Genomic DNA, 23,226 nt, shown 5'->3' with positions numbered 1-23,226 from the left:
GGTGTACTAACCAAAGATTTCAGATACTAAGATGACCCTTGCAGACATGGTTTATTGCACTGCAAACAGCAAGACTTGTTTTCACCAACAATGGGACCTGTTTTATCAACGGAACAGAGTCTTAGATCTGGCCGGTCTCACATGTTTTAGACCCTGAAGCAAGGCCCTGTTATACCATAATATTGTCTGTTTGACCCGGGTGGGAGGAGAATAACAGTGGGGCTTGTATGACAACACGCTCGGAGCGGGGACTCAAATCTTGTATAAACATGTTGATATAACAAAGGTGGGCTGACATGACAACAATGCATTGTGTAAAATCTGTATAAAAGAAAGAGCCAAAATGAGATGCAGTTAGAGCACCTCCTGACGATAGCCCTGGTGTCTGATGTGATGTGTTCTCCTCTGAAGAAATAAACTTGTTCTTCGCCTTCCAATTTTCAGCGCCTGCCTCGTTATTTTGATCGCTATTCCTATGTGAATTAGAGGTGGTTTGCACCAAGCGGCATCGAAAGTCTTGGGAGTCAAAGCTGCTTTTCCACAGCAACCTGGTTGATATTTGGAGACGCAGTCCCACACTGGCCAAGGAGGGGACGTGTATATCTGAACACCATAGAGCGTGGTCAAGATTAGACTTCTGGTTGGTGTCCCTTGATGTGGCTACGTGGACCAGTGAGGTCTCATATCTTCCTAGATCCCTGTCGGACCATGCACCTCGTCTTTTGAGATTGATGCTTCCCAACTCAATTCCAGTAGGTTTACTTGGCGGTTGCCGCCAGATGCCCTTTTAGACAATGCTTTTAAGGAAGAAATCAGAGGGGATATCACGGACTATTTTTCCCTTAATGCTGGATCGGTTGACACAGAGGCCTCTTTATGGGAGGCTTTCAAGACGGTAATCAGGGGAAATTGGATAGCCTGGCTAGCTGGAGTATTGAAGGCTATACGGGGTATGCTTGCAACTCTAGAAAACCAGAACAAGGAGCTGGAAACACAGTTTTATTCCTCTACTGACCCCATGACGCGGGCCCTTTTGAAAGAGAATCTGGTGGAATTTGAGGTGGGGCACAGTGCAAAGTAATATTTTTAGGGAAACACGCTCAGGCCAGAAGATACGGGGAGGGAGCCAGGTCGGGGAGGACTCTACTGGCAATGCTTCGTGCCCCACGGTCCGCTGCTTACATTACTGAGCTGAAAGGTACACAACAGTCTTTCATAAGAGGCGCGAAAGATATTTTAGACGACATTTCCAGTTTCTACTCTGAACTATGCACTACTACCCATGACTCTAGTCCAGAGGGCCTGTTACACTTTCTTGATTCACTAGAACTACTCTGGTTGGGTTGGGGCATAGGGAATATGTGGGCATCCCCTTCAAAGTGGATGATGTCACCCGGACCATAATCATTAATAAATGTGGAAGTGAATATATTGGCGAAGCTGGTCGCACATAGTTGAAACCCCACCTTCAATTGAGCGCTCGTCCAGCTCAATCGGGATTTATCCCCGGTAGGTCTACCTTCCAAAACCTCAGGACCCTCTTTGCAGGACTGCACTATGTACACCCCGATTTGCAAGCCGCTGCAGGCTTCCAGGGTGCTACAAAAGCATATGACGCGCTTGAATGGCCGTATCTATTTGCAGTTCTGAGTCGCATGTGGCTCGGTCTGTTGTTTATTAGTCTGATTCGTCTTCACTACACAGCCATCGGCTCAGATCAGAGTGAATGGTCTGCTGTTGCTACCGTTTGAATCCCCGAGGCACAAGGCATGGATGCCCACTGTCCCCTCCGCTCTTCGCAATAGAGATGGAGCCGTTAGCTGCACAAATTAGGCAACACCAGACCGCCAGGGGGGTTGGGTTTAGCACGAGGAGCCTTCTAATCTCACTATATGCTGATGACATCACATTGTGCGTAACTGACTTTGCGACGCACCTTGATCCACTACTTTGGGAATTCATTAATTTTGGGGGTCCTCTGGTATCTCCATTAATTGGGCCAAATCAGTTATCTTTCCTTTAACATACGCCACTACCCCAGCTCCTACCGAGTTTCCTCTTAAATAGGCAGACGAATCGGTGAAGTATCTGGGCATATGGCTCAGTAGAAATATGCAAGACATATGGGACATGAACTATGGGCGCGCAATAACATGGCTAGAAGGGAGCGTGGGCTAAGCTCCCGCTCTCCCTTGCCGGGAAAATAGCATTGGTCAAGATGGTGGTACTGCCGAAATGTCTTTATTTATTTGTAAACATTCCTATACGCCTCACGCAAGCCTTTTTAAAATCTCTTAGACCCCTACTGGTCTCGGCGGGCGGACAAGCACATGTCTTTTGGGACCTATTGACACTTCCCCCTGCGCCAAGACGGTCTGGGTGCCACGGACATGCATTTGTATGCATGGAGTGCTCAGGCTCAGTTTCTACACCACTGGGTACACCAGACTTCTTTTCAACCTCAAGCGGTTGTGGAGAAGGATGCTGCAGAACCTGTAACCCTGCAGGTCGCATTATATCAGACCTACAAGTGACCCAGAGACAGCAAAAACACGGTGGAAACCTTGCGGTGGGCGTGGAATGAGTTAAGGAAAAGAGCCAGCATTCCTATTCTATATGCCCCGTCCATACCTCTGGTGCACAACCCCATGTTGCCCAACCTGGGCGGGGGTATCAGCAAGACATTACCACAAAAGATGAGACTCCGTACTTTTGCAGACCTCTATACAGAGGAGATATTTCGGCCCCCACCGGTCTCAGTGGAAGGACAGACTGTGCCTTTTTACGAACTTTTCGTATATTACAAACTTCGGGCTGCATGTAGGTCTTTACATGAAACCTTTACCAAACTCCCCACCAACCCTGCTTTTATTGGAGAACGTGCTCAAATCGGACTCGCCACACAGCCTAATTACACAGATCTACAATCACATGCGAAACTCGTCCCCCCTGATACAGCCATGGACATTCCAGGGATGGAATGAAGAACTACAAATTCCATTCACGGAGGAACAATGGGCTTACTGTTGTAGCCAATGCACTGCTCTGTCTCCTAACTATACACTTACCTTAATACACTAAGTTCCTGCATAGATTTTATAGGACACCTTCCAGTTTACATCGAATGGGACTGAAAGGTGATGGCAGCTGTTAGAGATGTGGTTTCACTCCTGCTACTTTTTTTTTTTTTTTTAACATATGGCATGGAGCTGTCCACGGCTGACATTATTTTCGTCCAACATATTCACTACGATCCATCAAATAATAGGTGCACTTGACGATCCCAACGCCCTGCAGAGCTTGTTGGGTTATGTGAAGGATACACCAGTTAATGTCCGAAAACTCCATTTATTTATTTTATTTATTTTTGCATTTGTACGGCGCTACAGCTACCCAAAAAGGGTTTCCCGGCGCCTGTGACATTCGATTGGATAGAAGGAAGATAGCTAATTGTGGTAAATTACTGCAATTGCTTCTGGAACAGCCAGGTTTTTACGCATTTTCGGAATTTAATATAGCTTTCTTCTTTCCGAATCTGCGGGGGGAGTGAGTTCCATAGAGTGGGCCCTCTCACAGCAAAAGAGTGCCCTCCCGTTTTTTGCAGTTTGAATCTTGGAACAGTGAAATTTGCTGCAGTTTGAGATCGGAGATCCCTTGTTGGGAGATAGGGGGAGGCCAAGGCTTGTAGGTAGCCGGGTGCAGTTTTGGTTTTAATTCTGAACATATATGTCAAGGTTTTGAAACTAATCCGATGTTCTATCCTGAGCCAGTGTAAATCATTTATGTGTTTTGAAATTCTGTCAAACTTTGGGATCTTGCATAGGAGTCGTGCAGCAGAGTTTTGGATCAGTTGCAGTCGTTTAATCACTGCTAGATTTGAGCTCAGGTAAAGAATGTTACCGTAGTCAATGCGGGATGTTATTAGTGCATTGACTACGGTTTTTTGGGTATTTTGGGGCAACATCCAGATAATTTTCTTTAACCATTTTATTATGGTGAAACAGAGGCCAGCCACTTTATTTGCCTGCTGTTTCATCGACAGAGTATTGTCGATAATGACTCCTAAATTTCTCACTTGTGTGGCTGGAATGGGAAGGTTGCCCATCTCTGTTGGCCAATGTGAGGGGCACCAAAGTTCTTTTTTTCTTCCCAGAAGGAGGACCTCAGTTTTATCCCCGTTTAACTTCAACTGGTTGGTGGTCATCCAGTTGAAGATTTCCTGAAGACCATTTTTCAGAGCAGATGGGGTTGAAGGCTTTGACTTACTTTGCGTTACTACTCTTATTTGCTAAACGCAAAGTAGCCATGCACTTGGGGCGAAAGACATTCTTTTTTTTGTTGAGGTTGGTTTACTCCTCGATTATGATGCTGGCTTGTGAGGTGTATGTTTAGGGGGGGGGGGGGGGCGACAGAGATGAGCTTTGTACATCATCAATTAGGCTGTGCACCACAGAAGAAGCAGTAAGATCTTCTAACACTCTCCCCTTTCAAGAGTATATTCATGGATTGTCAGCACACCATTGCAGGCTTTCCAGTTGCCTTTCTTGCAAGTAAAGAACAAGTCTGGCTGCAGACTTGGAGTGCAATTATTAACCCCCAAGTGAAATGTTACAGACACTGCCAGACTCTATAGATGCATTTTCATTTAACACATCTCGTATAAGGAAGCGCCCAGACAACTGATAGTTCAGGCACACTTCACTGAGACGGGTCGCTTTAGCCTCTCATTATCTCATCAAGGTCCTTTAACAGCACCAACAGTCCACAAAGTATTAAAGTTTGTCCGTCTTCGGTTTTCCAGCCTTGATTTTTCAGGCAGCCGAACGGTGGTTGGTTGAGGTGACCAGTAGTAGTAGTTTTGAATGCAACAGTTAATCTTCTCAAAGTTCTTCACCAGAACTTGTACAGCTCTCATCCAACGTGTACTAAGTCGCCCATCTGCTCTTATCCTTGCAGATGCACTGGGTTTGGACTATTCTTTATTTGCTTCCTCTACAGTGGCAACATATTTTTGCTCTTCAACAAAATGGGGAACTGGGCAGGCCACATCTACGGGAGATTTTTCATGAGGCAACTCAAGACTCCATTGTGTGGTCTTTATTGTAACTAGAGGTAATGGTGAGTTGTCCTAAAAAATATCTTACAAGTCCCATTTGTCGCAGATTTTTGCTATTGGTCGCGGATTCTGTACAGCAATTGCTGATTTATTGATCCCTGAATAAAGTACAATGCAATAGTCTATCCTAGAAGAAATCACAGCAAGAACTACCTGCTTTTGTGCTTTCAGAGGGATATTAGGGAACCCCTTCCTCAAGGTCCTAATAAATAATCCAAAAACAAGTGGATACAGTACGACTAACCTGAAGGTCAAACAATAGCTTTTTGGCAGAGTCTGCCGGGATAGGCAATTCCCCTAATATGTCTAGCCACCAGGAATTATTCCAGATGGAGGTTTGCTTGCCAAATGCCAATCAAGCATATGGCCCGAAGAAAGACCCCTGGGGTGGATGGCCTGCCTGAGGAGTTTTATAGTACATATGTTGATCTTCTGGCTCCTCAGCTAGTAACATTATATAACACCACACGAAAGCAGCGCCTTTTACCAGCCACTACTCGCGAGGCGGTAATTATACCACTTTTAAAACCGGGAAAACTTCCCCATGACAAGACGGCTTATCGTCCATTGTCAATGCGGATTACAGACTAAGATTTTAAGTCTGATATTAGCGACCCGTCTGCTTCCGTATATGGTGCAATTAGTACATACGGATCAAGCGGGTTTTATACCGTCCCAGAACACAGCTCAGAATATGTGGTGCCTCATTAATATTTTGGATGCTGATATGCATCTCAAGCCCTCTGCTGCTGTATTGGCAATCCATATTGAGAAGGCTTTTGACATACTGGTTTCAAGTTATGCGGCGCTTTGGCCTGGGGGATGATTTTGTGGACTGGACAGCTCTTATATCGCCAGTCTACAGCGCAGGTTAAAACGGGTGGCATAATTTCGGATGCCTGTGCTGTGGGCCGGGGAACGAGACCGGTTTGCCCCCTATCCCCCTACTGTTCGCCCTGGCAATGGAGCCGCTGGTAGCCCAGGCCAGGACGGGCTTACATTATCAGGGACTTCGTGTGTGGGAACAAGTCCACCACATCGCACTTTATGCTAACAAACTCCTTATGTTTTTGGCGGACACAGAAGACGCTCTTCGGGGTGCTAAGACTCTGCTGGCTGACCTTGGCGCCATTGCTGGTCTTAAAGTAAACTGGACAAAGACTTGTTTGTTTCTTACAGCGCCATTGACTGAAGGTTCACTGACAACGCAGGGAATACAAGGGGGCGTCAATGCCCGACGTACCTCGGTACCCGCATTTATTATACCCAACCCAACTTATTGGAGGGTAACGTGAGCAGGGCCATTAGGTGGTTCAAGAGCTGTATCGAGTTTTGGGGCAAGCTTCCTCTCTTGCTAGCCGGGCAGGTGGCCTTTCTTAAGATGATAGCACTACCCCGTCTATTGTATTATTTTAGAATGCTGCCTATTTGGATCCCAGCCCCTGTTTTTAAGCAGCTTCGATCAAGGATGGTCAGGTTTCTCTGGACCTCTGGCAGAAAGAGGGTGGCACTGTACACACTGATGAGACCGAGGACGGAGGGTGGTTTGGCAGTCTCAGACTATGAAACCTACTATTTAGCGGCGCAGTTGCTTACTCAGATGATTGCACGGACATTTCGAGCCCCACCGGATATGGATGGGAATCAAGCTCCTAGACTGACGCGGTCACGATTGATATTGTAGTTGCCACTCCCGACCTCCTCCCTCACTCAAGAAATGGTGACTTTTAAACTCTGCTGGAACAGAAGCCAACACTGAGCACGCATTGCGCGGCCATATGCCCCCGAGATCCCACTGGTAATGTGCACTGCCTTGCCACACGGGGCGATTGGGGGGGGGGGGGGGGACGCTGACTGACTGGGCGGCGAGGGGTCTGACCCCCATGGGAAACCTATACGCGGATGGCCCTGTACTTCCTTATGAGGCATTGCAAGACAGGTTTGAGCTGGCCCGAGGGGAGTACTTGATGCATATAGCGCTCATGACGCCCATTCAAGCACTTTGGAAGGAGGGACTGAGAGAACCTCAAACTTCAATGGCTTATCAATACGAACTTATGGCACCTGTTACCATTAAGGCGGTTACGTGCCTGTACCGTCGAATGACACACGAGAAACTCACCCCTCTGTGCTCCCTTCGACAAAAATGAGAGGCAGATTTGGGAGCGGAAATCCCTGAGAAAGCATGGGCGGGTCTACTGGAACGTGCATGGAAAAGTAGGAGAAACGCGTGCTTCCAACTGGTACTTTTTTATATATTCCACAGGGCTTATCTTACACCAGCTAACATTAACCAGCAGTTTAAAGTGAATTTGGCAATGTGCCTGTGCATGTGCCTGCACTGCAGTACAGTGGGAGCATATTTCTCAGCTGGGAACGTATTGGGAAGAGGTGGTAACACTACTGCAGGATGTCACGATTAGAGCCATGGAACCCACCATAGGCCTCTGTTTGCTACACTGGTTTCCTCTCACCTCCAAGAACGAGGTAATGAGCAAATTCATAGATTTCGGGCTTTTGCCGGCAAAGAGGGTAATCACAACTCACTGGAAGGCCAAGAAGGGTCCTAGCTATCGGAGAAGGCAAGCCGAATTTCTTAAGTGGGCGGAATGTGAAGGGACTTCGAAACTGAAGCTGGCGACCCGCGCCAACAGCGAAAAGGCAATAGAGATGGAGAGGGCCTGGGAGGCACTGGTGGTATTATTAAAAATACCGGTCACAAACCTGGATTCGGACGCACCAGCACTGGATGTGTCGCCTTGAGGATGTGCCTTATCTTGGGGAGATGGGCACTCTGGTATCTTGTTCGGGGGCTACCCCTGGCAGACGAGCACGGTCATTGCTTGATGCTATATTTTTGATTAATGTCAATGAAGCCGACTCAGGTACTCATGAATAAATGAATGAAGTTGTTAAGCCAATAGGGTGGGGGGGGGGGGGGGGTGGAGGGGGGGGGGGGGGGGGAAATACAGGGGTTGGGTGGGAGTTTGCATTTAAACAATACCAGGTTCATGACGAGAGAGCATATATATTTTCCTTTGACAAGAGAGCTTATTGTGATTGAATTGACAGGATGGGCGCCAGGGACATGATGATAGCAGTTTCCGGGGGCTGAGAGTTATAGCGATATGAACATTTGCCTGCTGTTTACCTGCTGTTCGTAACTGTCCTAGTTAAAATAATGAAAATATATTAAAAACAAAAAAATCAGCCAAGCTAGCTTGAATCCAGTGGCAAAGTGAGCAAGGTATGCCCAGAAGTGGGTCCTTTGCTTGCTGTGCTACTGAAACAAAGCTAGCCAGACAGGTGAGGGGATGAAACCTCGACACCTGGCCTGGCAGTTTGGGCTGGACTGTTCCAATGAGCAACAGGCTCAAAACTGATTTGCATATGGCTGGTTCTGAACCGGGGTGGCATAGTGAGCTAAAGAACGATGATGGATTCAACGCAAATGTCACTGGGGGCGAGTGCTTGAAAAGTTTCAGCGCTCCGTTAATCATCTTGTTGTGTTTGCTATGTTCGCTCTAAGTGGCCTAGGGCATGTCCAGGCGCGTGTCCCCTGCCCGCTGTGCCACTGGATTCAAGGTAGCCCGGCTGATGGGTTAAACCCCTGAAACCGGTCTTAGGATGATTGTTTCCGTTACAGGGAGGACCTGGCATGGCAGTTCAGGCTGGACTGTTCCCATGAGGAAGAGAGTCAAGACTGATTTGCATATGGCTGGGTCCAACCTGGGGTGGTATAGAGAGACAAAGGATTAAAACCAGATCTGTGACTGGGGGAGAGTGGATGAAAAGTTTCAGCACTCCGTCCATCATGTTGTTGTGTGCGCACTGGAAAAAAACAGAGGTATGCTGTTATTTTCTTTAAAGAAATTTAATGCAAAACCACAGATTCCCTGTATTGCAGTTGACTTTTTCTATCCAGCTTACTGGTGAGGAAGGTGGTAGGGAGGCATGGGTGAAAATGCCAGAAAGGAATCACAGAACAAGGGACACCCACAAGGTTAAGGGAGCAACCCAATAAACATTGCAGGTGACATAGTTTTTAAGCCAGTCACTGCCCCTGGGCTGACCTGCACATCTTGGTCTTCTGACCAGTCAATAAGCCTTTTTGTCCTAGTTGAGCTCCTCGCCAGCTAGCCTGCTCTACCTACCCATAGTGGTCCTTACTGCTTTTCACCACGTGTAAGAAGCACAGTACCAGATTTACAAACCACTGCTGAACCTCCTTGCATGGAACAGCTACACGTTTTGTCTCCTTGATGATCATGCACGTTTAGTCACAGATTTTGGGAAACTGTCTACAGTCACAGCTAATTATGGGATGTCGCTCTCTCAGAGTACCTGCAGCTTTTTCAACTGTATGAGCAAGGAACATTTTAAAATATCATCAAAACAGAGCCATTCTCACAAACGCACACTTCTTCTAGGCTTTAATACCGGATGAGGCTCTTTCGTAAACTCTGGGTGATTTCAGGTATTGCTCCAGGTGTGACATTAGGTTTCCTTAAAATGTCAATTGCAGATCCAAATAGCAAATATATTTTTGTTGTTGTGGGTGATTGGAGGAGAAGAAGATTTCAAAATCTGCTGGGTGTTTTTTTCACAAAAATGGAGAAAGAATTGGAGGAGTTGACTCAATCACCTCTTCAAGACACTAGTTTGGAGCAGATTTGTGTAGTAGTCTTGTCAGTGGAGGAATGAAAGGATTCATATAAGGACATCCCTCTACCCTACTTCATTAACCACATTACAAATACTTCCTAGTAAGAAAGGAGATCCAAGTATATTTTTTGTTTTGGGCAGATTTTTAAACCATGCTAAAACCATAAGCATTCCAAAGAATAGGCTTTCCTTGTGGACTGAAACTCCATACATCACCACATCCAACCCACAATTTTCAAATGAAAAAAGCTTTCAACAAAGTTTTGGATAACATGTTAAAATGGTTGGTAATAGTTTGCACTGACATAGTAATATCAGTCATAATTTAGAACAGGAATAACCAATTTCCTCGAAGTCCACAAACCAAACTAACTCTCTACCACTTCTGTTAAATGGTTGTGACTCACAAAATTGTAGGAATCATTCATAAGTTCCTACAGATTCACTCTGCTGAGAAATGGCAACCAGAAAATGTCATCTATACATTACATGAAGACTTTGCTACTTTTCGAAGTTGTCCGATAGCTTTATGCTGCAATGAGGGCCCATTTTCTTTGACATAACATTATAAAATTGGCCAGAAATGAAAACTCTTTTAGAGCCAAAATGTTTCCTAACCATCGTCTCCAGTGGTAAATTGGTAAGCATTTTGTTGGACTACTGATCAATCCAGCATTTCCAAGTGTCTACTCAAAGTGTCTATTCAAGTTACAGGTCAGACTTAATATTTAAATTCAAACCTCTGACAACTACTTGTGAGATAAACAGTATATTTAATTAATTCTGTTCACTGGCATCTAAAGACTTCATTTTAATACAATACCACAATTAATGATATGCAGGAGTAACATCATACCCAGGCTTAGCCTCTTTGTTCCCAACTACATTTGTTCAACTGCAAGGGCCTTCAAAAGGGATTGGGTACAGAAGGGAGCACATTTTGGAGGGGATGCGGCAGCACTACAGAAACGTTTGTGGCAACTGAAATGCCTTTACCAATCATGCCACCAAGTAGACCTCTCCCCTGTGATCTGAAGAGATAAGATGGTGCCACAAGTTTTTGAAGAGAGACGATCAGCTGGAAACCAGCCCTAGACAAGTATAATTTGTAGATGGAGACTGGGGTGGTGATCGCAACTCATTGCAACAACTGCAGAACACATCTCGACACTGCTACACCATACTATCTACCCTTGTCATATTGTACTGGTAGATAATTTTGGTATGTAAAAAATGCACATTGCGATACATTGGTGCGGAGTGAAATGAGGAAGGGTACTTCATGTTATTTTTTTTGTGTAAGGAAAATAATCAATTCTTTAATTTCTTTTCTTTTAAGTTTAACAACAGTCAGTTAATTACATTTACCATACCAATACAGTTATGTTCAACGTAAAACCCTGTGCTTATGTAAACATTAACTGAGGACATGAATGTAACTTGTACAGGCCAGGTCTTATTAGTGAGCAAGAGATACTGTTCACCATAGATTTAGCCTTTAGGATATTTCTTTAGATCTTTAGACAGGCCTTTAAAGTGGTGAGATAGAGCTGGTTTTAAAAATTTGCAGAAGAAACCACACTCAAAAGAACTTACTTTTTGGGAATTACACTTTCATTAGGAGTACTTTATTGCTCCATTTTGCATCTGCCAATATGTATAGGGCCAAGGAATTTACCAAAAAATAGATTCTATCGCACAGCTACATGTTTGGGAATCTCTTACCCAATTAAAGAGGAATCGAGTCAACATATTGCTTCACTGCACAATAATGACCGAATACTTGCAGGCAAAAGCAGCACCTAAGGACCGGATTGTATTCCAATGAAAAACAGATCTTCGCAACGACATCGCATTCCGCAAGGAATGGTCATAAATAGTTTGGAAATGCACAAGGGAATGCAAGTGCTCATCATCAACACAGCCAAGAAAATTCTTGGAAGCTGTGGTTATACAGACTAAAAAAAAACGAGAATAACTTGAAAACAATAGTACAGATCAGAACATTCAATAAGAAACTGTAGGACATCAACATATGGAGTTTCTCTCGATTAAAAACTAACGAACTACGGAAAGATATTCTCAAGTTCAGCCATTAGGTATCCTTTCCATATACAACGGACGAATACTGCACCACCAATCCTAGATATCCCCAGGGTCAGAAACATGGAGGAAGAACGAGACCAACACCTTAGAAATGGCCATTTTCCTCAGATGAAAGGAACAGCATTAGCAATGGGGGTAAAGTCAATACTCCCATTCCCCACATGATACAACTAAGCTAACAATGTGAGTTTTGACCAAATAATTACCAACATTTTCCACCCAAATCCCCTTGTTCAGCACCTAGATATTTTTTGGGACAAGGCAGAGGAAAATAAAAAGACAATACCAGAGTGTGGTGGACCGAGGAACCACAAATGGTAATAAGGAGCACAGGAAAGGGGAAAGCAAGACAACAACTTAGTTGTAAATCTCAGTCTGGTAGTGTTGATTGAGCACGAATCAAACATCCTCAATAAAGGAGTTTTCTTTTAAGAACTCCCAAATTGAACAAATTCAGATCTGATGCGAATCAGAACACTTTATGTAGAATATAAATAAAATTGTTCTTTCAGGGGAACAGACCATGGATTGACTACACAGAATACAGGACTCTGGAATAAATCCACCTTTATATCTCCAACTCCGCCCACACCAGCGGACGTATTGGCATTTGAATAGGCAAGAAACGACAAAGTGGAATGTCTCAACATTATACAGGATAGGTTGTAGTATAACTGATCACATAAAGAATGTATGGCATTAAAATCATTTGAAAACAATAATGACTTGATCATAAAACTGGAGACAAAGGTGGTGGCAATTTGGTAATGCCCAGGGAGATGTAGGACACTAAATATAAATGCTGCCTATCAGATAATAAAAGTTATGAGATATTAGTAACAGGGCATACCCCTAGACTTAGAGCTACTGTGCAAAGTAAAACGAAAGAAGTATTGGCATTAGGATGGATTCCTGGAAATGAGGCAGAATTCCTTGTGGGAGAAGAACCACAAACGCAGAGTTTTATTCACTGCCAAAATGTCATAAAATGTGTCTCCCGCCATCAGTTAGGCTAATAGTTTCAGGTGTCCACGCCATACTGGAACCTCTCTCAGTTCTGGGATTGGTTCCTTAGACCATTGGTTAAAAAGATGCCCTCATATTTGAAGGAGACCAAAGACATCCTCTGTCTTTTATGTTATACTAGCATTAATGAGAACAGTGATTTACTTATTACAATGAATATCGAAGCACTTTACACTGTAAACCCCAGAAAATGACCCTTAAGCTAGTATAGGGCATCCTTAGGAATTCCATGCATAACATTATTACCCCTGTACACTCATGGAATGTGCCAGGATAGCCCTTATGGAGAACTTCTTTTAATGTTAAAACAAATGTTATCACCAGATTCAGAGGACATCCATGGGTAGTGCTTTCGCCTATAGTCTGGCATGCTCATATGTCCACCAATTTGAGTGTGACCACATATTCAATGAGATAAATCCTTTCAAAGACCATATGAAATATAGTGGAGTACATTGATGATGTACTGGTGATGTGTTGGTGACAATACAGAGGCACTTAGGTTTGCTGAATGAGTGAACTGCGATCCTTTTTTTAAAAAAATTTACACCATTGAGCCTAAAAGATCACCTTTCTTGATCTGGAAATCGAGATCAAAAAAGGACAGACTAAAGACTTCAAAAAGCAAACTGACAAAAATTAACTTATGTTTTGAAAATGTTCATCTAGACTTACATGAATATGTTCCCTTTGGACAATATTTACATATGCAACGTAATTGCTGCAATATGGAGACATTTAACCAACAAGATGATGCACTAACTGCATCTCCCAGCTCGCAGTGTGCTACTTGCTATAATCTGTGTTGTGCTTATTTTTTTTTAAACCTACAAATAGGAAACAAATGTTTTTTTTTTTTTAAAAAAGAATTCACCTTGGGGTAATTTTCCTGTAACTTGCTGATTCACGAGCGAGGCAGGACCGGCTACTGTCAGCTGATTCCCTCAGCCAATCACAGTGCAGGCGGGGCAGAGCTTAGGCTGCCAGCGGCTATTTCATGCCGATCACATCGCGGGAGAGCAGCAGACGCGCGCGGTGCCCGCCGGCGGCGCGCCAAAGGCAAGCCCGTCTGCGCCCGTCCGGAGCCTGGGGCCTGTCACTATGCCCAAAACACAATCCATTACAGCATTACTGAACTATTGGCACTGCACAAACTGCCCTCCACTCCTGACACCCTGACTTATTCTACTTTACAATCTCAGAGGATCTTGCAGCTTAGAACAACATTTCCCGAATTACCTACTTTTCAAACAGCAACTCCTTCCCAGACTCTGGAGCATAATGGCGCTCAAAAACTTTCTGTCATACGCCTAAATAAGCGTTCTCTGGTCAAGCACCAATTAGACATCTTCTTGTTGCTCAAATTTGAACAACCAGACTTCCTATTACTTACAGAAACCTGGTTATCTCAGGAATACTCCCCCGACATCCTTGCTGCTCTCCCTTCTGATTATCACATCATTCAAGCTAACCGCCCTCAGGGGAAAGTGGGCGGAGGAGAAGCAATCATTACCCACCATGACTGTAAATACTCTACGCTTCCCTCATTAGCTCTACCCTCTGTGGACAATTTAGTGCTCAAACTTGAATGCGTACCGATCAAGACACCGTTGGTTTGTGTCCTACTCTACAGGCCCCCTCAAAGGATGCCCCTGTTCCCTCATTCTTTAGGTGAACAGGTTGCGCACTTAGTCACCACCCACAGGACGGTCATGCTGATTGGTGACTAACTATTGGGCCAATGAATCATCATCGGGTGGTACCCAATCGGCCGAACTTAGTGAGTTACTCTCTGGACTATATCTGGTGCGACAAGTTACCACTGCCACTCACATCAAGGGACATACCCTTTATCAGATCTGGACTGTTAATATAGCCATGTCCCCACGTATCTGTATCTCCATGAACCTGGTCTGACCACTATATAATTAAAATTTACTATTCTTGATAATTTCCCTATTAAATAATCTTGTTGAGGAGGTACTCGCAGAAATTGGAATATAAGTGCTAAAACACTATTCCTTGATTCACTTACTAATTCTCTCCCCCCCCCCCCATTTATTCTTCCATCAACCAGGCTGACGAACAGCTTACCTGCTGGTTGTTGGCCACTAGCAATAAATTTGCGCCCCTCAAGAAAGTACATGCCCCTCGCTGTCATAACGCTCATAAGTGGTTCTCTGATGAGCTAAAAAAAAAAAAATCAGAAATTAGCCTTACGGCAATTAGAAAGAACTTGGAGACACAAGTAGCTTCCTGAAGCGAAACGCCTCTATATAAATTCGATGAAGATTTATAAAAAATCCATTTTGACCACCAAAGCAACATATTTCTCCTCTAAAATTGTGTCCACTTCTAATCGTACAAAAGAGATTTTTCCCATGGTAAATGAGCTATCTAATCCTGACAGAATCTCTATCAAACCCGTCCCCTCGCAAAAGTTCTGTAACTCCTTCTTTATCAACAAAATTGCAATGATAAAGGCCAACAAATGTAATAACCTGCCGCTCAGCCCTACTGTCGTCCAAAACCATAGTACCTTTACGCAATTTCCAAGCATCACCGAGCTTGCTTTTGTGGACTTGTTTTTTAAGGTCAAAACAGGCTCTCCTACCGACTGTTGTCCCCCCAGTATTTTGATAGAAATTTTCACTACCCTTCCCAGTCCTGTACTCCATCTCCTGAATCAGTCACTATCCCAGGGCACTGTCCCCGCTACCTTCAAGGAGGCCATTGTCATTCCCCTCTTGAAGAAGTCGGAGGCTGACCCTCAATTGTTAACAAATTATCGCCCTATCTCTCTCCTTCCCTACCTTGCGAAGGTACTGAAACTCATGTCACGAGATACCTTACTGAGTTCTTAGAAGATTCTGAATTCCTTGACTCCAGGCAGGGTTTCGCCCTGCTCACTCCACTTAGGCAGTGATTCTCACAGTTTTAGACTCTCTTCGTGACAGGGTTGACGCTGGTTCTCCGCAGACCCTTGTCCTGCTGCTTGACATCTCTGTGGCCTTTGACACGGTCGACCACACTCTTTTGGTCGATAGTGTCAGAGACGCGGGAATCACTAGACCTGTCCTTGGCTGGATTATCTCCTTTTTGGAGAATCAATCACAGGCAGTCAGGACAGCACCTTTCATCGCTCCCAGAGTGAGCATCTCCTGCGGTGTCCCTCAGGGCTCCTCGCTCCTCCCCAGTTATTTTATCTGTACCTCCAACCTCTTGTCCGAGCTTTGAAAGAACGCAAAGCCTGCACCTTCAATTATGCAGACGATTTTCAACTCATCTTCCCCATCAGTAACTCCTTGGAGTCTGTTCACATTTTCCAGTCCACCATGCTGTTCATCAGTCAGTGGATGAACAGCAATCATCTTAAGCTTAATCCGGACAAGACAGAGTTAGTCCTAACTGGTGGCATTATTAAGAACCCCTGGGGCTCTCATTTCTGGTCCGGAGAACTTGGCCAAGCTCCCTCGCCATCGACCACGGCCAAGAGCCTGGGGGTCATCATCAGCCAGGACCTCACGATGAAGGCTCAGATAGGGTCAGTGATCTCTACCTGCTTTTTCCAACTTAGGAAAATAAAAAAAAAAAAGATCTACAGGTTCCTTACCTGTGAAGCTCGAATCCATGTGATTCTTGCTATGGTTATGTCTCATGTTGACTATGCCAATTCACTTTACTATGGCATTCCCCTCTATCTTTCCAACGTTTACAACTGGTTCAAAACAAGGCGGCTAGCTTATTACTCATCAACCCAGACATCTCCATATTACCCCCCTCCTGAAACAACTCCATTGGCTCCCAATAATCCAGGGTTGCGCCTTTAAGGTCGGTGCCTCATTTTTAAATCCCTCAATGGGAAAAGTCCTAAATTTGTGAACAATCTGATTCACAAGCATGTTCCCACGCGTAACCTTCGTTCAGCACACAAGCAACTTCTGTCTCTGCCTTCCTACAGACTAAAGCGCATTGGTGGTGCCAGGTTTGCTGTCCTGGCCCCTATGTTCTGGAACTCTCTTCCCTCCGAAATACGCTTCTGTCCCACTCTTCTTAGTTTTAGAAGTTGTCTTAAAACTTGGCTATTTCATCAGGCCTTCTAATCGCGCTCTCGGACTTGGGTTCTGAAAACATTGTAGCGCCAAGAAACCTCCTCGGTGTATGCAACGTTTTATAAATGTATTTTAACATAACATAACTAACTAGCAAACTCACAGCCGCCCCACACCTAAAAAAAGGATAACTAAGAAAGTAAAGAAACTCACTTACAATTATAACCGGGACTCTCTGTACTTGTATTATTTATGTGCCCAAGCTCAATTTGCACACTACTGTTTTTCCCCCCGCCCTTTATTCCACACTTGGCGGTGTAGGCGGACGATATGGCTCCTGATTATTTAGTGGCATTTATTTCTAAGGCAAGTACTAACTATCCATTTAAGGACATGTGCACTGCGGACTGTACAGCACAGACATAGTACGCTATGGCAAAACGCGCAGGCAGACATCCTGTATATGCCCCGGCTCTTCCATTAGCACATCATCCTAACATTTCGGTGACCCAAGTCAAAAGGGCGTTGGAAATACTGGCAGATATGGGTATAGTTACAATGGGCAGCACCTACCCGGATGGCACCTTGGTTTTGATAGAGGCGCTACGTGACCACCATCCCTGTTCATTAATGTCAACTTTCACCTATTTCTAGCAAGGCACAGGAGAGGTGGGAACAGGCATTGGGTAATGCTCTTAGCGGGGAGGAACAGGAGTTCCGCTGCTCCAAGACTAGACTACTGACAGCCAATTGCAATCTAAGCATAATCCATTTTAAATACTTACAGCAGTTATATTATACTCCTCTACAATTACATAGGTATGGCTTGAGAGAGACGGTTAGATGCAAAAGGTGTGGGGCACAGGAGGCTGATTTCATTCACCTTGCATGAGATTGTGTCGGGGTCAATGACTTCTGGGTGTTGGTTACACAAGCATTAACCGTCATGATGTTTTAGGAAGTAGATTGCACCCCACAGATTTGCTTGCTGGGATTGGAGAAGTGCTTAAAACCAGAGAATAGACAGCTGGTGCTGATTGCATTACTACTACTGGCCAAGAGAAAAGTAGCACAGTCATGGGATGGTAAAAAGGTACCCAACTTTAAAAACTGGTTACAAGACATGAATTTTGCCAAGATCAACTAGCATGCTATGCCGAAGAACTTCCAGCACCGTCTAGACCTAAGGATGTTTGGTCTCCACTAACGGCCTTTTTACTGTCTAGCTCTCAGGATGTCACAGACAACATGGGTTCGCCCTAGAGAACTTTATGATGAAGCGTACGAAGGGGTTGGTTTAATGCAATGAATATATTTGTACGATTGTATACTGTAAATTCAATATATCCTGGTGTCACACAGGCGTTTTATTTTTGCGTGTAATTCGCATATGTTGTATGTTTCTGGAAATGCGAAAATAAAAAATAAAACAATTATAACCGGGACTCTCTTTCGGAAACACACATGAAAGAACAAATGGACAGACTAATGTGTGCGACTATCTTATTACCCATGTCTAACAAAGTTACAAAGATCATCAGAAAACATTGGAGTATCATCTGTAGCGCCAGGAACACCTAGAGCCCCCCCCTGGTCTCCTACAAATGGTAGATACATTAGGGACAGATTGGTGCAAACTAGGAAAAACGATCCTTCTACAGCAGTTGATAACACATTATGGGGGTTACCACACATAACAGGTCACTATGCCGGAGGTAGATGTTCTGTGTGCTCATTCACAGGAACTACAAAGTAGACTGATCCAAGTAAGGAGAGACTGTAGGTCCCTATACATTTTTTTAAAGCACACTAATTGCAATAGTGAGAATGTACTATACATGATAACCTGCTTGTGTGTCTTATGAATGGGGGATGACCTCACGCAAAATACACATTAGATACAACCGAGCATCGCATTAATATAAGATGCAAGAAAAGCTATCCCAAAATGACAGAGAATTTTGTAATAAAGATCAATACGGAAAATGATATCAAATGAGAGGTCTTTAAGAAAGTGACCATGATAATAACACCTTACAGATTTTATTTTATAAAGAACAATGGGTGTACCATTTGAAGGCATACATTGATGGCCTAAATGATTATATACCATGGCTACAGGTCACACCCAAACAATTTAGCAGAGTTCTGCTTTTTATATCCATCAGCTAATTCATAGCCCACCAAGACACTATGTGTAGATCAAAGGGGTATCATACAAAGATGATTCCACATTTCTGTACTTTTTTCCTCTTCACATACCTATGCACTCACTCTCTGTAATGAGACATTGGTTAGCATATGCAGACGTACATTGGTAATACGCAGCCAGTAATAACAATTCCCACACTCTGCTTCCCAGTTCTAATATCAAGATCCAGTAATGTAGAACAAACATGGATTTCAAAGCAGACTGATATTTCATTAGGCACTTACAATCACATAATCATGAATTCTTTTGGTGCAAATAACCATTTCCGGATACTTCTTTGCAAACAATATTTTCTTTAAATCATCTGTTTAGATCAGATAATACTTGGACGGCTCCCTAATCGCATAGAGAGCATCATCATTACATTTCCCAGGAGGCCTGCGTCGATTGGACATGCCGCGCGTCACACGCCAGAGACACATGATGCGAACACACCTAGGAGAGCTGAAGTGAAATGCTTTTAAGTGTTGCACCACCACCAGCACAATGAACATCCAGAGGGTTTGTTTAGAAAGCTTAGGTATTCCAGAGGGAAATACCTTTCCCAAAGTAAGTGCCAGAGACTCACGAGGGTTGTACACATTCCCCTTTCTCCTTTAAAACCACGATTCTGCTAACTTACTAAGCCATCTCTGTAGGTTATTTATCTGTAGAGTGTGATTACAAGGGTTTTCCCTGCAAACTTCTTCAAGGGTCCCTCATTAGAATGAGTTGGGGCAAGACTCCATGACGATGTATGAATGAACATGCGTTTTTTGGTTTTACTCTCAAGGAATTACAATGTGGAGTTTTCACATGCATGACATGAACTTTACAAACATTTACTAAGAGCATGAAAAGCATTACATTATTTTCAAAGTTCTTTGTCTTTATTATTATTTGTAATTTTTTGTTCCATTTAGGTCTCCAGTTAAGTATTATTATTATTTATGATTTGCTACACTGTATGTTGTTCATACCTTACAGGACCAAAAATTCTGCAACTTGAGCGAACTTTGTCCTACAGAAATGTACTAATAGGTATAGTGTGCCTGTTAATAAATTAATGTACGTGATTGTAGGAGAGTTAGGAAAATAAGGATCTGGGTCCGTAAGAAAGCCTAAGACCTGTTAGAGGGCCATTATACAGGCTGAAACATGTTGACCTTTTTAGATGTAGGAATAATAGGTAGTCCAATGCATCGCCACATTTTTTTTATCAGCCCTTAGGTCCACCCATAATAAAAGGAAGTCCTTGGGTCAAGGCAAAGGAGGTTTTGGATACGCTAAATTCTGGTTCCACATACACCCACCACCTGAAAAGTACCCCTCACAACAACAAAGAGTGATTCATCACTAGAATTTTCTCTGGTGAATGAGACCTGGCCAATGATGAAGCATAACACCAAGAAAGGGGTGCGTGATGTCATGCTTTTAGTTTTTTTTGTGAATCACTTAGTCATGTACATATCGGAAAATGCTATATGGATCACTAAACTACTTCTAATAAAACAATAAATCCCCAAAAGAGTGCTCCTTTTGAGATTGGTCAATTTTGCTTATGGTTGCTTGTCGTATAGATAGGGAAGACAGACACAGCCCTTTTTCTTCTCATGCCCTAGAATCTTCTTCCACATGACAAATGTAGGTGTTGTGTTTATATTTCAAAAATGAGTGCCAAAAGCTGTAAATGTCTTTCTGACTAGATGTGGTCAGCAAAATCTTAAACAAGCAAGCGATAATATTTGTACCAGTCAAGCTCAAGCCTCTGCACACGGAGGGTTGATGGCTTGCTTCCATCTTAGAGTTCGGAGGGCCCTATGGAACAAAATATAAATCAAAGTCAAAACCAGGACCTAAAGTCTAGGCTGTATTGGAAGACTGTGGGAAACGGGTGATGAGAACACATGTGGGGGCTTCAAATATCTAAAGAACGGTAAGACTTTGTATTTGCTGAATCCTTTTAATTAGAAATTTCATAGCTCCTCAAAATAAGAGAGCCTCTAAATGCAGGCGCCCAGAACTACTGTTTTTACTAAAGTTGTAGCTTTTGCATGCAGATACGGCCTATTTTTGTTTAAAATATAGATCGATTAATTAGCTCTTGGTTACATAAACTGGTTTTTAATGGTGATGCAAATACAAGGGGGACCTAAATGTTTTACCCTTCTGCTGCTCCAATAAGGTGCTTTAGTAAAAAATCATGATCTACAATATTGAACGACGATGTCAAAACAAGTGGCACAGAGCCAACACGATTCGGTTCTATTTGTCAGCCGTTGGGTTTCGTTGTTCCCCAATGACAACGAAACCTACTTCCTTTCACCTGACCGGTCTGAAGCCTGAAAATCTCCAAGCAAGCTATGCACCTCTTGACGATTTGAAAGCCAAATCAGTAATGTTCTTGATTAGGATTTTTTCCCAGGAAGGAGACACCGAACATAGACAATGGCTTTCTAGGCTATTATGATAAAGGGAGATGTTACCGAGGTAGGATTCTTTAAAACATTTATGGGTGTGATCAATAATATATTAGTGTATGATTTGAATGACTGTGAGCGAGTTTCACTTTTTGTTAGTTAATGGAGAGAGCCTTAGGTCTCTTAGGCAAGTAGTTGCATTCATAATGTTGGCAATGCCACAGGTCACTTTCTCAGTTCTTAATGCAAAATATTGAGAAGATAATAATGGTCTCTTTCGGCGAGCTTCGACACGCGGCCTGGGTGCACCGTGACGAGAACAACAATTGTGACAGCGAATGCACTGCCACTTGAAGGACTTATTTTCTCTGCCTTCTTAAAGAATGTTAGGTGCACGTAGGTGATCTTTGTTACAGATATCTCTTCATGATTCCTTCAGTTACTCATCTACAATGATAATTGGTGTTTCTCTATGTCCTTGTGTAGAAATGATTAATATGCTGTACTACAATTATGGTTTTTAAATATGATCTGTCCAGGTTGAACACCAGCGCGCAGAAAGAGCACACCTCACTAAAATGAAACTAGAAATGAGAGAAAAGCAAAATCACTTCACCATAGAAAAGGTGAGCACCTGTTCGATACTTACACAGACCGTCCGTGAATTCTGCCTACTGTCCGTCGTCCGGTGTTGATCTTTTAACGGATGTCAATTGTCCGTAATTTTTAATACTTCCGGGTCGCACTACAACCTATCCCACGGTTCTACATACTCCTGGAGTCATCTGGGATTGGGAGGTGCTGCTGATGTGTAAGATAGCCTAGGATTGGGGCATTGAGGGGGGCTTCCGCCAATCGTAGTACACAGCTTAGAAAGCAAAGCTCTGGTTTGTTGTTGATTCCGCACGTGCTTCTCTCTAGCCGCTCTCTTACAGGCTGTGGAAGCCGGCCAGTTTGAAGCGAGCTTCGTTACCTTGGTTAGCGGTTTCCTAAATATAGTCGTTAACGGACTTGTTTTTAACAGCCCTGTCCCAGAGCGGGGATGTTAGGCCAGACTGTGGCTCGACTTTCAGGATGGGAGGAACGATAAAGAGCGTAGTATGGCCAGAGTGTACGATAGTTGGACCTCTCACGGGTATGTTCGTAACGGATACTCCTCCGTGCAGGACGCTCTGGCTGCTGCTCCCGTTCCCGGGTTTTGGCCTATGCGTGGCAGCATCGCATGGAGCATACGGGGTAACGGTTCTCTGAGGCACGACATGTGGCATTTTCGACACAACGTTCCGTTTAGAAGCAGTGGTTCTGGGTGGCACCCTCCGCAGGACCGCAGCATTGACTTGATTTTCGCACGTCATCCATCGTAGCAGACTACAGAGGCATGCTGTTCGATTAAAGAAACGGACTGGGCGCACGCGCACCCACCCTTTTTATTGCCGTGACTCCAATCTCTCGTCAGTCGTCACTAATACGGATCTGTGCCCGCACAACGTTGCACTGAGGACGGAGGGGTAGGGAACTCCCATATCCACTGCTGAAATGAATTCAGTTTTCCCTATACTATAGATCCAGGGCTGATACCAATAATTGATTAGGGATCAATATTCAAAAACATCATTCTACAATGGCCCAAACACATTCATTTGGAATCCC

The 23,226-nt window shown here is 43.9% G+C and overlaps 1 protein-coding gene across 6 annotated transcripts in view; it reads right to left on the bottom strand.

The window, feature by feature from the left end:
* Nucleotides 1–22,346, bottom strand: part of RNF216 (ring finger protein 216) — a 776,933-nt gene extending 754,587 nt beyond the window's left edge. For 2 of the 6 annotated variants that reach the window (XM_086940659.1, XM_086940658.1), the window contains exon 1: nucleotides 22,226–22,346. The gene's annotated coding sequence lies outside the window, so the exon portion shown is untranslated. Of the gene's footprint in view, nucleotides 1–15,007; nucleotides 15,027–20,907; nucleotides 20,975–22,225 lie in introns of those variants that run through there. The other 4 variants (XM_086940662.1, XM_086940660.1, XM_086940657.1 and 1 more) reach the window with 4 other exon arrangements.
* Nucleotides 22,347–23,226: the final 880 nt, after the last annotated feature.

The sequence above is a fragment of the Lissotriton vulgaris genome, chromosome 10 (assembly GCF_964263255.1).
Source record: "Lissotriton vulgaris chromosome 10, aLisVul1.2, whole genome shotgun sequence".
NCBI classification, from domain to species: Eukaryota; Metazoa; Chordata; class Amphibia; order Caudata; family Salamandridae; genus Lissotriton; species Lissotriton vulgaris.
This window is presented reverse-complemented; position numbering and strand designations above follow the sequence as displayed.